General features: G+C 44.9%; 1 protein-coding gene and 1 long non-coding RNA gene across 4 annotated transcripts in view; one reads left to right on the top strand and one right to left on the bottom strand.

The window, feature by feature from the left end:
• The window catches only part of NDUFAF7 (NADH:ubiquinone oxidoreductase complex assembly factor 7), a 205,408-nt gene that overhangs the window by 180,764 nt on the left and 8,982 nt on the right, over nucleotides 1-15,662 (top strand). The window lies entirely within an intron of this gene.
• LOC120998666 lies at nucleotides 110-6,641 on the bottom strand. 2 transcript variants are annotated; one of them, XR_005778457.1, is made up of 4 exons: nucleotides 6,554-6,641; nucleotides 420-655; nucleotides 228-308; nucleotides 110-149 (listed from the first exon to the last, which is right to left on the bottom strand). It is a non-coding gene; the product is annotated as an uncharacterized LOC120998666 (long non-coding RNA). The 2 variants fall into 2 exon arrangements; XR_005778458.1 differs by lacking the exon at nucleotides 6,554-6,641 and having other exon boundaries at nucleotides 420-527; nucleotides 602-639.

Below are 15,662 nucleotides of genomic sequence, written 5' to 3'. Positions count from 1 at the left end.
AGAGCCGCTGGGTACGACGATGGTCGGCGTGGTGGCGGTCGGAGTGGTCCCATAATGATGGACGCGCCTCCACCAGTTGGATGAGGAGCAGGTTATCTATGCTCGGAACCCCCGAACTCCTCATCTTCCCTGGTGGAGCCTACGGAACCCTGAAAAAAAGGAAATCCAAAATTTAATGTAAATCCTAATACAAAATGCTAATTAAAACGACTTAATTCAATACTTACACGTCTACGACCGCCACGCTCATTCCCGCGGACTCTGGAGGCGACTGGGGGATCCTCGCTGGCGGCTCTAGGTGCAGATTGCTAAAAACAAATATTTTTTTTTTAGAAGACTGTACTTAAATAAAACAAAAAATTACTATCTCTCTCTATATATATATATATATATATATATATATATATATATACACTTACTTCTTGACAGCCCCGGTCCGGGCTTGGTCCACCTCCCCTGGACGCTGGCGATTGGGCAGGTGAGCTGGCCATTGCTGGAGAGCCCTCCGCAGATGATGAAGACGAAATCTATAATAAGAGCACATACTGATTAATGCAACGAATCAAACAGTAAAAACTCCAAGTGTTGATTTTATACTTACCGGCCACTGAATACGGCGGCGCCTTCTGGGTGGGTCACTCCAGTCAACGGTTGTCTTCTTTTTTTTTTGACAAATCTTTATTTAAAATTTTCTTTCGTCGTTATAACATAAGTGTACATACAAGTGCACTTTGTGAACAAATATAAAAGAATTAACAACAACAAACAGTACATCTGTGGTCCAGTACAGAAAATAGCATGAGGATATACATATAATTCACTAAAAGCGATGGTAATGGCTTCTCCTAAGTGAATATTGCACAATTTTTATTATGTTGTCTAAAGCAATCCAACAAATAATCCTCATTAGTATCAGTTACCTTTTTCCTATCTGGGCAAGGTGTGGAAGATAATCATACATTTTCTAAAATACATCAGTCTCAAAAGATCTTCTTCTAAAACACTGCCAGACCCCTGCCCTGTCCCTTGGTTATGTGAGTCAGATCTTATTCCACCGTTGGCGATATATAATTTTCCTGCCACTTCAGCCATGGAGTCCATACCCTCAAATATTTGTCATGGGCCAGAGAACTCCAGCTAGACAGTTCTTCCATTTGACGTATCTCTTGCACTTTATTGATCCAATCAGTCAGGGCCGGCGGTTTACTGGATAGCCAGTTCATTGGAATTAAGAGTTTTGCCGCTGCAACTAATGAAGCCAGCAATAAGTGTTTTTTTAATATGAAATTGGTTGTGGGTAAGTTTAGCAGGACCCCTAGGGGAGTCAGTATACTGGAGACAGTGCAAATCTCTTGTATGTGTTTTGATATTGTATCCCAAAACGGGGAAATCAAGGGGCATTCCCACCATATGTGTAGCAAAGTTCCTCTATCCACCTTACACCTCCAACACCTATCCGATTGGGAGGAGTCCATGGCGTGAAGTTTGACCGGGGTGTTATACCACCTGGTGACTAGTTTATAGGAATTTTCCTGGATCCGAATGCATTTAGAGAACCCGTGAGAATGACAAAGGATCTTATCTACTATTTTAGGATCAAAGGTAATGCCCAAATCTTTTTCCCATTGGGAGATAAATAGGGGTCTAGTGGAATTTTCACTATCTAGCATTTTGTTATATATCCTAGAAATAGACCCTTTCTTGCTTTCCTGTTGAAGCAAAATAGCGTCATACCAGGAGGGGTCAAGACGGTCAGGTGTACAAGCCATGTATTGGTTACATATTTTCCGAAATTGTGAATAATGAAGGGGAGACCATGTTATATGTGGGAACCTCGACTGTAAGCTGAGGATGGAAGGGATCTCTCTCTGTTGCAGGATGTCCCCTATTGCCTCCGTGCCCAATGCCGCCCACAGTCCCAGGTCATCTTGAAAACCCCTCACAACCAAGTATGGAATAAAACACATGGGTGTGAATGGTGACAAGCAAGGGGGGGAACGAATAAGTGTAGACATCTTAGACCATACCACCAAAACTCCTCTGAGGGGGTCCAGGCTTCCCCGACTATCGCCACCTCTCACTATCAATTTGGGATCCCATAAGCTTGCTAATCTACTAGGGCCCAATAAGTGTCTAGCTATATTGCATCCCAGTTTATTTACCGAAGGGCTGCTAATTTCAGAGTGTAATCTCAACTGGATTGCTTTATAATAGGTGGCTGTGTCAGGGAGTCCAAAACCTCCCCTAGTTATGGGTTTGGCAAGTGTTCTATATGCCAACCTTGCTCTGCAGTTACCCCAAACAAAAGAGGAGAAGAGGCTGCGTATCTTCGCTAAGAAGGATTGGGGAAGTGGTATTGGTAATGACTGCATGGTGTATAATAGCTTAGGTAAGATATAAGTTTTAAGCAGGTTTTTCCTCCCTATCCAAGACAGAAAGGGGATCTTTATATCGGCTAATTGCTGTTTGATATCTAGCAGCAGTGGAGGGAAGTTTTGATAAAATAATTGATTGGGGTCCTTCGTCACCTTAATACCCAAATACGTTATGAAGGAGTCATGCCATTGAAAAGGGAAATTTCTCTTAAGGGGTTCTGACGTCGCTCGCGGGATATTAATACCTAATGCTGTGCATTTAGACAAATTAATCTTAAAATTGGACAGAGAGCCGTAGACTTCTAGTTGTTTTAAAATGGCAGGTAATGCTTCTTCAGGTTTTGTCAAAAAGAGAAGCATATCGTCCGAAAATGCGGCCACAGTGTGAACCTCCTTGCCTACTCTTAGCCCTGTGATAGCTGGATCTTGTCTCAAGGCTTGTATAAACGTTTCCAAACACAATATAAATAACGTGGGAGATAGCGGACACCCCTGCCGGGTCCCGTTAGAGATCTTAAAAGCAGGTGATAGTATACCATTAACTTGGACCTTAGCGGAGGGGTTAGAATACAGGGACAGCACCGCCTCCACAAACTGAGGAGGAAGACCGAACTTCAACAGAGTGGCCTTCATATAATTCCAGTCCACTCTGTCAAAAGCCTTTTCTGCGTCTGTGCTGAGAAACACCAGCTTCTTTCCATGTTTCAAAGCAAATTGTTGAGCTTGTAACACTCTGAAGGTGCTGTCCCTGCACTCCCTGCCCCCCACAAAGCCAGACTGCTCAGGGGAGTCTGTTAGCTAAAAGTTTTGCCCATAATTTTACGTCTGCGTTTAGCAGTGAGATCGGTCTGTAACTGGTTGGAACTTCCAAGTCCTTGCCTGGCTTTGGTAAGACAACAATATGAGCCTCTAGTGCCTGTTTAGTCAAAGGGAACCCCTTTAATAATGAGTTAAAGAAAACAACCAGCTGCGGACCTAAAACTGGAAAGAATTTCTTATAATAGGCAACCGTAAGCCCATCTGGGCCAGGACTTTTACCGGACGGTGTGGAGCTAAGGATTTTTTGCACTTCCTGTAGAGTGACTGGGGCCAACAAAGATAATTTAGTGGGGTCATCTAGGGCTGGTAAGGTCAGATGCTGCAGATAATTCCCTATTTCTCTATCTCTAGCTGACCGTATATCTATTGACTCCTCTGGCCTAAGGTTGTACAGGGTATGATAATAATCCCTAAATATCTTAGAAATCTGCTTAGTGTCAGAGGTAACGGTCCCTCCTTGTGTTCTCATGCTTTTGATAAAGACCTGATCGTCTCGTTTTTTAATGAGAGCTGACATAATTTTTCCCCCTCTGTTTCCATGTACATATTGTTTATGTTTAACCCTCATATAGGCCCTAGATGCTTTAATGTTTAGTAACTCCTCAAGTTCCTGTCTCAAAGCTTTCAGATCTTCCAAATCCCTCAATGCGAGTGATCGTTTATGGGACATTTCTAGTGTGGCAATGCGAGATAACAAATCTGACATCTTGTCCATTCGCCTCTTTTTTATATAAGAACCAAGTGCAATGAATTCCCCCCTGATCACTGCCTTGTGCGCTTCCCACACAGTGGCGCTTGGTGTGCAAGTGTCTACGTTAATGTTAAAATATTCCCCTAATTTCTGAGATATGGACTCTACCTGAGTACTGGAATCCAAAAGAGTGTGATTCAATCTCCAGGACCACTCCCTGCCACACAGATCCGGGAAATTGAGGATGAAGGAGACCGGTGCATGGTCAGAGACCGCGATACTATGTATTGTGGAGGACTTCACCTCAGGTAAGCACCTATCTGAGACAAGGAGGTAATCAAGCCTCTGGTAAGACTTATGGGGATTAGAGTAAAATGTATAATCACGCCTGTCACCATGCACCGACCTCCAGACATCACTGAGATGGAGTCCTCTAAGACGAGTCTGGACCGATTTAAGAGCGCGAAAGGAAATGGCTGATTTTCGGGTGGAAGTATCAAGTAGTGGGTTTAGAGCCAAGTTTAGGTCCCCGCCTACTATAGTTGTGCCAGAAGCAAAAGCCTCAATTATACCCAATATTTCATTCAACCAAGTAGTCGTTTTTATATTAGGCGCGTATACATTGCATAACGTAACAGTGTGGTGACCTATCTCTCCCCTCAAAAGGAGATATCTACCTTCTGGGTCTTTTACCTCGGCCTGCATCGTAAAGGGAACACCTCTCCTAATGCCAATACTGACCCCTTTGGCTGCAGAACTGCTAGAAGTGGCATGATACCAAGTATTAAAGGGAGAGTTTTTAAGGTTAGGCACATGTGAGTCAGAAAAATGTGTCTCCTGAAGGAGTACGATATCAGACGCAATTTTGGACTTGAAAAACTCTACTTCTTTTCACTGGATTGTTGCATCCGTGCACATTAAATGTGGATAGACATAATGTTAACGGAGCCATTGGGAATTAGTTATAGATCCACGGGCTGAGATCGTATATCCAACCAGATGACACAGATGTACACAACAAAAACTGTTATAACCGTGTAACAAAGAACATAAATGTAGAATAGTTCCTGAAAAAGCAGGAATTTTGTGCTGGGGGGAGGAAAAAATATATTACACATGTAAATGACATGTGTATCCCGACCAGCCCAGAACCCCTGCTTTTAGCCCTGAGTACCATAATACAAGAAGAGAAAATTATACTACTCCATCATACATTTCTGCTAACCGGGAGTGAGCAAGTATGAGTAGAAAGGGTTAAACGCTTCAGCGCCACATACACCTCAACTTAAAGTGAAAAATAGCTCAAAACCATGTTAAGGAAAAAAAAAAAAGTAAGAAAAGTTATACATATTTTCATGGGCTACTATCTTATTAGATTCGACGAACGCGTCAAAGCAGTCCCAGGAGAGGTAATACCTATGTATAAAATGAGGAACAAGAGGAGACCAGCTCTATGGGCAAAACCTCAGTCCGGTGCTCCTTGGGTCCAGGCTTTCTTATTCTTCCCGGATCTCTGGGGTTTAGGCCGCATCCATTTTGATGCTGAAGGCAACGGCGGAAAGTCCTCCATGGGTGGTACAGGCATCCAGGAATGAATCTCCACCGGTGAAAGTTGCAGTGCCTCCCAGACTGGTGGGAGATCTTCTGGCGTGCGGACGGTTATGCGGCGGTTTCCAGCCGTGATTAGGATCCCAAAAGGAAAAAGCCACCTGTATGGGAACTTTGCGGTGCGGAGAAGGTCAGTGAGAGGCTTTAATAATCTCCTCTTTTGCAAGGTAGAAGCTGCAAGGTCTTGGTAGATCTGCACATTGGCCCCCTGAAGCTTTATCTCACCCTTCTTCCTAGCGGCTTGTAAGATCAATTCGGTGTCTCTATAACTCAGGATACCGCATATTATATCTCTAGGGTTGTCACGGGATGTCGGTTTCGGCTTTAAAGCCCTATGTACCCTTTCTACAGTGACATGAACTGCTTGTTCTGGGCCCAGCAATATGTGAAAGAGGGAATCCATTACCTGGAATAGGTCTTCTTTTTCCTCAGCCTCAGGAAGGCCCCGGAGCCTAATATTACTCCGCCTGTTCCTGTTTTCCTGGTCCTCCATTTGTAGTAAGAGAGAGTTCATCGCTCTAGTATGGGAGAATAAGGATTCTTTCACCGCTGAGTTGAATGTAAGTATAGCGTCTTGTGTCTGTTCAAGTGATTCTACTCGGTCTCCGATCTGGTGAATGTCCGCCTTTATGGATGTTAGATCAGCAGCCAGCGGAGCTAGTGCTCTCTGTAGCGCCCCTTCTAGAAATTCTCTGGTGAGAGCGGATCTCTCATCGCCGTGCTGCGAGCTGTGTTCGCTTGGGTCCTCTTCCTCCCTCAGTGTATGAGACTGAGACGCTTGTGAGGCTGAGTCGCGTGGGGCCGCGCCATGCTGTTTCGGCGCCATCTTAGGTGCCCTCGCTGGCGGCTGAGAAGCCGGCTTGTTAAGGAATTTATCCATGTCCCGGCTCGGGCTTGAGTCGTCTCTTCGCCCGGAGGTTATCGGCATACAGTCTTTCGACTGGATCTTCATGCCGGACACTGAGTAGTGCTGTGATGAGGGCTAAAATAGGGTCTGGTGGCGAGAGCTCTGCTAACAAGCAGCCGCCATCGAGCTCGGTCAGGCCACGCCCCCCCCAACGGTTGTCTTCTTTGACGACATCTGTACGCAACAGAATACCAGACAAAATGCAGATAACGTTAAAGGAACTTGTAGAGCACTATTTCCTCATATATCAACAATTTTTTTTTTTAATACTTACTTTTTAAAATATAGATCTGGGCTTGCCCACCGCAGATATTTTTTATTTTATTTTTTTGGGAACGACCCTAATAATAAAATGATTAAAAAAATGAATCCGAAAGGAGCCATAATCCCCCCCCCCCCCAACTGCCATAAACACCCCCAGAGACAGCAGCCCCGCATAGTGCCAGCAGCCCCCCACAATGACATCAGGCCCCCAGTTCCAAACAACCTTCCCACAGTGCCCTCAGCCCCCCCAATGCCAGCAGCCCCCACAGTTCCAGCCACAAACACCCCCGCAATGTCAGAAGCACCGCACAGTTCCAGCCACAAACACCCCCGCAATGTCAGAAGCACCGCACAGTTCCAGCCACAAAAAAACCTGCAGTTCCAGAAGCACCGCGCAGTTCCAGCCACAAACACCCCCGCAATGTCAGAACCACCGCACAGTTCCAGCCACAAAAAAACCTGCAGTTCCAGAAGTACCGCGCAGTTCCAGCCACAAACACCCCCGCAATGTCAGAAGCACCGCCCACACCACCAGTGCCAGCGGCTCCCACTGTTCCAGACACACACCCCTTCCCAAGTGCCAGCAGCCCCCCCACCCTAGAAATAGAGAGATAGATAGTAAAAAAAGAAAGATAGACAAACAGACAAAACTTCATACTTACCAGTCTCACCAAGTCGATAATCCAAAATGGCCGACGATGAGGGGGAGGGACAGGAAGTTACTGGGCATGCGCAGAGACGTGAACGGTTTCTAACGGATCCGTGTCAAAGCGGAGCCAGGACAGACGGATCCGTCCCCATTGACTTCCATTGTAAGTCTGAACGGATCCGCACGCCTCCGCACGGCCAGGCGGACATCAAAACGCTGCAAGTTGCGTTCGGGTGTCCGCCTGCTGAGCGGAACGGAGGCTGAACGCTGCCAGACTGATGCATTCTGAGCGGATCCTTATCCACTCAGAATGCATTGGGGCAGTACGGATCCGTTCGGGGCCACTTGTGAGAGCCTTTGAACGGAAGTCACAAGCGGAGCCCCGAACGCTAGTGTGAAAGTAGCCTTAACTAGCTTCACAGGCGCTAGTACAGGATTGTGTACGGGGACAACTGACCTTGATACACTCCCTCCCCAGGCGTTCTACATAGTTAATGTGTAGTGACTGACCGTCTGAGCCACTATACTCAGACAGCGCTGTCTTGATGCCCAGGCGCATGATTGTCCTTAATGTGCCGACATTGCTGTCTCTCTGCTCAAGTTGGGAAGGGGTGGGTGGGAGGGTGTTATTGAGTAAAAGGTTACAGTATTTTAATCATTCTAATGCTGTATCGCTCATATAATTCTTGACTTCCCATATTTGTCTTAGGTGTCTGCATACACCACTATCTTTGTATCTTTTTGTACTTATTTTCAACTGTACAAAAAAATTAAGAACTTTTTTTTGGTGTTCCTGTGATCATTTTTATTTCAATAAATTAAGGTATCTTCTTGGAAGTTGGGTCCAAGGTTTATTGCTCCATATAAGATCTCTGCCATTATTAACCCGGTAGCCTTTCATCTAGAACTTCCGCAGGCTTTAAAAATTCATAATGTTTTCCACAAATCATTGCTGAAGAGATATGTCAAACCTGCTGAACCGTCCCCCTTGCCTCCCGCTCCTTCCATGGTTGACGGTAATCTTGAATTTCAGATCTCCAGTATAGTGGACTCTCAGTAGATCCCTCCAATATCAGTAGATCCCTCCAATATCTCGTTCACTGGAAGGGTTACAATCCAGAGGAGAGAATGTGGGTTCCAGTGGACGACATCAATACTAGTCGCCTGGTGAGAGCCTTTTACCAAGGCCAGTCCTGGGTGTGGGGTGGGGTTGGGGGGGGTATACTGTCACGATTCCTCCCGTGACAGCAGTTAGAAGATCTGAGAGACTTGCATTACCTGAGGTTATCTGACAGCCTCTCGGTTTCACTTTGCAATGTTGTTGTTGGTATGACCACACCTCTTGTTTCAGGTGTTACTTGTGGTCATTACTATTCCTCTATGTAGTCTGGACTCACACTTCCTACCATGCGTTTGATATTTTCTGCCTGGAGTTGGAAGAGCTGGTGTGTTGTCCTCTTCTGAGTTCCAGCTCATCCATTTTCTATTGAAGATAAGTGTTCTCCCCTTTGTATTTTGTTTTCCCCTTTTGCTCATTGTTTCCTAGGCCTCAGGGAGACGCTGGTTCGTTCATCTGAGACTCAGACCCTGTCACTACGCCTAGGGATTTTCAGGCTATCTAGGGCCTAGGTATACGGTGTATGAATATTCCCACCTTCAGGGTCTATTCATACTGACAGGAGTCAGGGCTAGGTTTAGGGTTTTCCTAGGTGGTGACCTTCTCCTTTCCCTACCCTTATGTCCTAATTTCGGGTCATTTTCCTTCTGTTGTCATTCTGTTGTTCCTCCCCTCCCCCGCATTGTGACACCTGGGTAGGAAGCTGAAAAGTGGTAGAAGGCGTTAAAGAGTTACACTTAACAGATGTTGCATTTAAAATACCAAGTACCTCAAATTTATACAATTAAATCAGGTTTAAACGAGAGGGGAGGGGGCTACATTTGGCCTAATCAGAGTAGAATTAAAAGGGTTTTCCAAGATTTTTATACTGATCGGTGGGGGTCCGACACCTGGGACCCACGCCAACCAGCTTTTTGAGAAGGCAGGGGCGCTTCTGTGAGTGCTGCTGTCGTCTCGAAGCTCACCAAGCACAGCACCGTACATTGTATAGCGGCTGTGCTCAGTATTCAAGTGAATGGGGATGAGCTGCTCCGAAGCAATATGACACATGAACAAGAAAAAGCAGAGTGGCAGCCCAAACCCCGGAAGATGCTAGTGTTCTGGCGAAACATGTCGGAGGACAGCATCTAAGTAGTTTTTAGATTAGCTAGAGGCACTCTGGAATGTAATAAATCTCTGAGATAGTGACGTGTTAGGTTACTTTAACACTAGCATTTTTTGCGGATCCGTCATGGATCTGCAAAAACGCTTCCGTTACAATAATACAACCATATGCATCCGTCATGAACAGATCCGGTTGTATTATGTCTTCTATAGCCATGACGGATCCGTCTTGGAACACCATTGAAAGACAATGGTGGACAGATCCGTTTTCTATTGTGCCAGACTGTGTTAGAGATAATGGATCCATCCCCATTGTGTGCCAGGACGGATCTGTTTAACTCCTCTTCGTCAGGCGGACAGCAAGACGCCGCAGGCAGCCTTTTGATGTCCGCCTCCAGAGCGGAATGGTGACTGAACGGAGGCAAACTGATGCATTCTGAGCGGATCCTTTTCCATTCAGAATGCATAAGGGCAAAACTGATCTGTTTTGGACCGCTTTTGAGAGCCCTGAACTGAACTCTCAAACGAAAAGCCAAAATGCTAGTGTGAAAGTAGCCTTAAAGTATAAGATTCCAGCAGCAGCACGCACAGGCTGGATCCCATCCGTGAGATACATTGTAGTTGATTTACTGGCAACAACACATAAAAAGTATCAAATGCACAAACCCGACCCTCAGCCTGATTAACCGAAGGTACTTTGCCTGTCAGGTTTTTTGGTTTGGTGATGTCATAAGGGGTCCTGACGGCAGGATCCAGGAAGATCTTGCTACAGGAGGTTTCCTGCTGTTTTACAGGTATGTGCTTTATGCTGTGTGCCTGTATTGATGTGAGGCCCATGGTTTTATTACATTAGTACCTCCATGTGCCTCATATTAATAGCAAGTGACCCAATCATGTCCTCATATAATGGGTTACATGGGGTTAATGTTGGTGTCACTTAATATTAATATATGAGGCACATGGAAGTTTAAAATATCAATAACACCATGTGCCTCCCATCAGTGATGGTCAGTTTGCCAGCGAACACATGCGGGCTGCCATCTTTAGTAAGGTAGACTCACCCATCCGGCAATGCACAGGTAAGCCCTTTCCTGTGCCTGTGTCGGGAGCCGGTCTGAAATTAAATGCAGTCACCGGGAGCAGGCAGTTTCGAGACGGGTGAGTCTACCTTACTAAAGATGGCAGCCCGCATGTGTTCGCTGGCGAACACTGCGAACTGACCATCACTGCCTCCCATTAACCCTTTAACGCATAATGCCATACATGTATGGCATTATGTGCAGGGAGTTGTAATGAGAGGGCTGCTGCTCTGAGCCCAATCCATACATGGCAGTTGCCGGCTGTATAATACAGCAGAATACCGGCCACAATGATGAGGATCAGCGATCATGCCGTCATTTAACCCAATAAATAGGACCAATAAAAACTTCAACTTATCCAAGCCCCCATAGAGGTCTGTTTAACAAAACTAAAATATGGCTATCAAAAAATGGCGATGCAAAGAAAAAATCCCAAATAGAGAAAAAAATCACCTTATTTTTATTTTAAAGCGCAGAACTCAAAATATGATCAAGCCACTGGTGTCATATCACACCATGTGCTAAGCTACGCCCCAAGCCACACCCCCAAATAATCGTTCAATAATCGAAATAGAGGTTACATGTTCAATTAATCACGATTTTAATTTTTGTCGTAATCGCCCAGCACAGAGTGCCCAATATGTCGTGCCCAGCCTATGCCAGTGCGAAAAGTCAGCCCTCTTATTATTATGCTATGCTTACAGGTTTTCTAAACACCTTACATGTGGCCCTATTCTTTTACCTAGACATAGAACAGGGTCAGGAGTAAAAGAGCACCATGAACATTTGAGGTCCAAAGTTGTGATTTGCATATTTTGTGCTGACAACTGTAGAGGCTCTGGAGTGGGAAAAAAAAAGGAGCCCCCTAAAAGTGACCCTATATAGGACACTACATCCTTCAAGGATTTATTAAGGGGGCCGGAGTGAGCATTTTAATCCCACAGGTGTTTTGCAGAAATTAATAAGCAGGGAACTGTTTAAAATAAAATTGCAAGTTTTCCACAGATATGACATTTCAGTGCCCAATATTAAGTGTCAAGCTTGTGCCATCTAAGACAACCCACACCCTTTAAATTGTTAGGTGGGTTCTACTGGTTACAGAAATGCCATAAATGTGTATGTAAACTACTGTTTGGGTGTTTCCGTCACTCACGCCAGGTCTAAAAGGGGGCATGGTGTGGGTGGGGAAAAGGGCGGGTCAGCAGGCCTGTCTCATTTATCATTTTCTATGCCTGTTTTAGGCATAGAACATGGTCTAAATATGCAGCGTTTTGTTGTCCGTCTGATGAAACTGAGCCGTTCACTGGCACAACAGAAAACGGATCCGTCCTCCATTGACTTTCAGTGGTGTTCAAGACTGATCCGTCTTGGCTATGTTAAAGATAATACAAACGGATCCGTTCTGAACGGATCCGCACAAAACGCGAGTGTGAAAGTAGCCTTATATACAGTTGCAAGAAAAAGTATGTGAACCCTTTGGAATGATATGGATTTCTGCACAAATTGGTCATAAATGTGATCCGATCTTCATCTAAGTCACAACAATAGACAATCACAGTCTGCTTAAACTAATAACACACAAATAATTAAATGTTACCATGTTTTTATTGAACACACCATGTAAACATTCACAGTGCAGGTGGAAAAAGTATGTGAACCCCTAGACTAATGACATCTCCAAGAGCTAATTGGAGTGAGGTGTCAGCCAACTGGAGTCCAATCAATGAGATGAGATTGGAGGTGTTGGTTACAGCTGTCCTGCCCTATAAAAAACACACACCAGTTCTGGGTTAGCTTTTCACAAGAAGCAGTGCCTGATGTGAATGATGCCTCACACAGAAGAGCTCTCAGAAGACCTACGATTAAGAATTGTTGACTTGCATAAAGCTGGAAAGGGTTATAAAAGTATCTCCAAAAACATTGCTGTTCATCAGTCCACGGTAAGACAAATTGTCTATAAATGGAGAAAGTTCAGCACTGCTGCTACTCTCCCTAGGAGTGGCTGCCCTGTAAAGATGACTGCAAGAGCACTGCTCAATGAGGTGAAGAAGAATCCTAGAGTGTCAGCTAAAGACTTACAAAAGTCTCTGGCATATGCTAACATCCCTGTTAGCGAATCTACGATACGTAAAACACTAAACAAGAATGGATTTCATGGGAGGATACCACAGAAGAAGCCACTGCTGTCCAAAAAAAACATTGCTGCATGTTTACAGTTTGCACAAGAGCACCTGAATGTTCCACAGCAGTACTGGCAAAATATTCTGTGGACAGATGAAACCAAAGTTGAGTTGTTTGGAAGAAACACACAACACTATGTGTGGAGAAAAAGAGGCACAGCACACCAACATCAAAACCTCATCCCAACTGTGAAGTATGGTGGTGGGGGGCATCATGGTTTGGGGCTGCTTTGCTGCATCAGGACCTGGACGGATTGCCATCATCGAAGAAAAAATGAATTCCCAAGTTTATCAAGACATTTTGCAGGAGAACTTAAGGCCATCTGTCCACCAGCTGAAGCTCAACAGAAGATGGGTGTTGCAACAGAACAACGACCCAAAGCATAGAAGTCAACAACAGAATGGCTTAAACTGAAGAAAATACGCCTTCTGGAGTGGCCTAGTCAGAGTCCTGACCTCAACCCGATTGAGATGCTGTGGCATGACCTCAAGAAAGCGATTCACACCAGACATCCCAAGAATATTGCTGATTTGAAACAGTTCTGTAAAGTGGAATGGTCAAGAATTACTCCTGACCGTTGTGCACGTCTGATCTGCAACTACAGGAAACATTTGGTTGAAGTTATTGCTGCCAAAGGAGGTTCAACCAGTTATTAAATCCAAGGGTTCACATACTTTTTCCACCTGCACTGTGAATGTGTACATGGTGTGTTGAATAAAAACATGGTAACATTTAATTCTTTGTGTGTTATTAGTTTAAGCAGACTGTGATTGTCTATTGTTGTGACTTAGATGAAGATCAGATCACATTTTATGACCAATTTGTGCAGAAATCCATATCACATACTTTTTCTTGCAACTGTAGATGATGGCGCAGATGAACCACCAGTGCAGGAGGGACAAAGACTGGCGTCTAAATTGCCGGTCTTCATAAATGTCCCCCTATATGTTTATTTCTCTCTCTATAGAGCTGTATGGGGTCTTATTTTTTGTGGGATGAGTTGCCATTATTATTGGGTGTATTTTGGGGTACATACAACTTTATTTCCCTTTTTTAGGAAGCAGGATAAAGAAAAGGCTGCAATTCTGCCATTGTTTTTTGTTTTTATTGCATCGTGCAGCAAAAATGACATACAGTAGTAACATAGCTTTTAAGGCTAAAAAAATACATCTGTCCATTAGCTTTGTTCGGGTATCGAATTTTCGGTACCCAATCAATACTTTTGTCTGTTATCGACCTCGATACCGGGATTTGCCTTTTTTCGATACTAGGCTTTGCTATTGCGCAGTCTAGTATCACAGAATATGGAGCTCGCTGCTCTCAGCGCACTCCGTGTTCTCCTTAGCAGCACAGGGGAGAAGGAAGCACTCTCTCCCTCCCCCCTGTGCCGCTGCCACCAGTGAGGGGAGAGGGGCGGGCCCACTGGGCCACCAATGAAAGTAAACGTTTAATACAAATCCAGGAGGCGGGTGCTTGGGGGGAGCTGCGATCAGTGGCAGTTAACCCCTCAGGTGCCGCACCCTTCTTCTGTATAAAAATGTTCATTATTATTGGTGGCGCAGTGCGCCCTCTCCCCCTCCTCCCCAGTATTAAAACCTTGGGGGACGAATGGAAGACAGCCTTTAATACCCCTCAGGGTCATTTTGAAAATATGGTCATGCCTTTTGGGTTAACCAATGCCTCTGCGGTTTTTCAACATTTCATCAATGACATATTTCATCATCTGGTAGGTAGGTTTGTTGTGGTGTATCTGGATGATATTCTGATTTATTCTCCTGACATGGAGTCCCATCAGGATCACGTGAGACAAGTGTTAAAGATCCTAAGAGAGAATAAACTGTATGCTAAGATGGAGAAGTGTGTATTTGTGGTTCCAGAAGTGCAATTCCTGGGCTACCTACTCTCATCTTCAGGTTTTCGTATGGATCCTGAAAAGGTCTGTGCTCTGTTGGACTGGGATCGACCCGAAAATCTAGCTCTCTGCCGCTGAGAAAAATTATGATGTGGGTAATAGAAAGTTGCTGGCCATTAAGTTAGCTTTTGAGGACTGGCGTCATTGTTTGGAGGGAGCAATTCATCCTATTGCGGTAATTACCGATCGCAAAAATCTGTCTTATCTGGAGTCTGCAAAATGCCTGAACCCAAGACAGGCCAGAAGGTCGTTGTTTTTTTTTTACCAGATTTTATTTCATTGTTATCTATCGCCCTGGGGTTAAGATTGTCAAGGCAGATGGTTTGTCGCGTAGCTTTCCGGGGGGGGGGGGGGGGGGGATTCGGAATATCCTGCTCCGATATTGGCCTAAGGGGTGGTAATATCTGCCCTTTATCCCAACCTTGAGGCAGAAGTGTTGGAGGCCCAGGGAGATGCTGTCACGGATGAAGTTAGAGATAGCTGGAACATATAAATAAACGAGCGACTGACTTGATCCCAAACTAAGGAGCTTATAGGTGAGCCCTATAAAACCCTAAGAGCTCTCCCTGACTGCTATGCACATGCAAGGCTCTGTATGGTAGAGGATTGCATGCCCACGTACCTAAGACTGTGTGAGACACCTGAAAACTCTATAATAGTGAGGGGACACGACCACCGGCTCCCTGCACTTAATACGGACGGAGTCAGGGTCACCTAGAATTAAGCCAGAAAGGAAACACAATAGTAAAGTAAAAAACTTATCTGAACAAACAGCAGAAGCAGCCTCCAGCAGTGAACACTTCATCCATGAAGTAGTATAAACCGGGATCAGAGGAAGCGGATATGGGTCACGAATCGTGATACGGTTCAGCTCCCTGAAATCCAGACAAGGTCTTAAAGAAGCATCTTTTTTTCTTAACAAAAAAAAAACCAGCGGCAACAGGTGACTTCGAGGG

This window comes from Bufo bufo, chromosome 4 (genome assembly GCF_905171765.1).
Source record: "Bufo bufo chromosome 4, aBufBuf1.1, whole genome shotgun sequence".
Lineage (NCBI taxonomy): Eukaryota > Metazoa > Chordata > Amphibia > Anura > Bufonidae > Bufo > Bufo bufo.
This window is presented reverse-complemented; position numbering and strand designations above follow the sequence as displayed.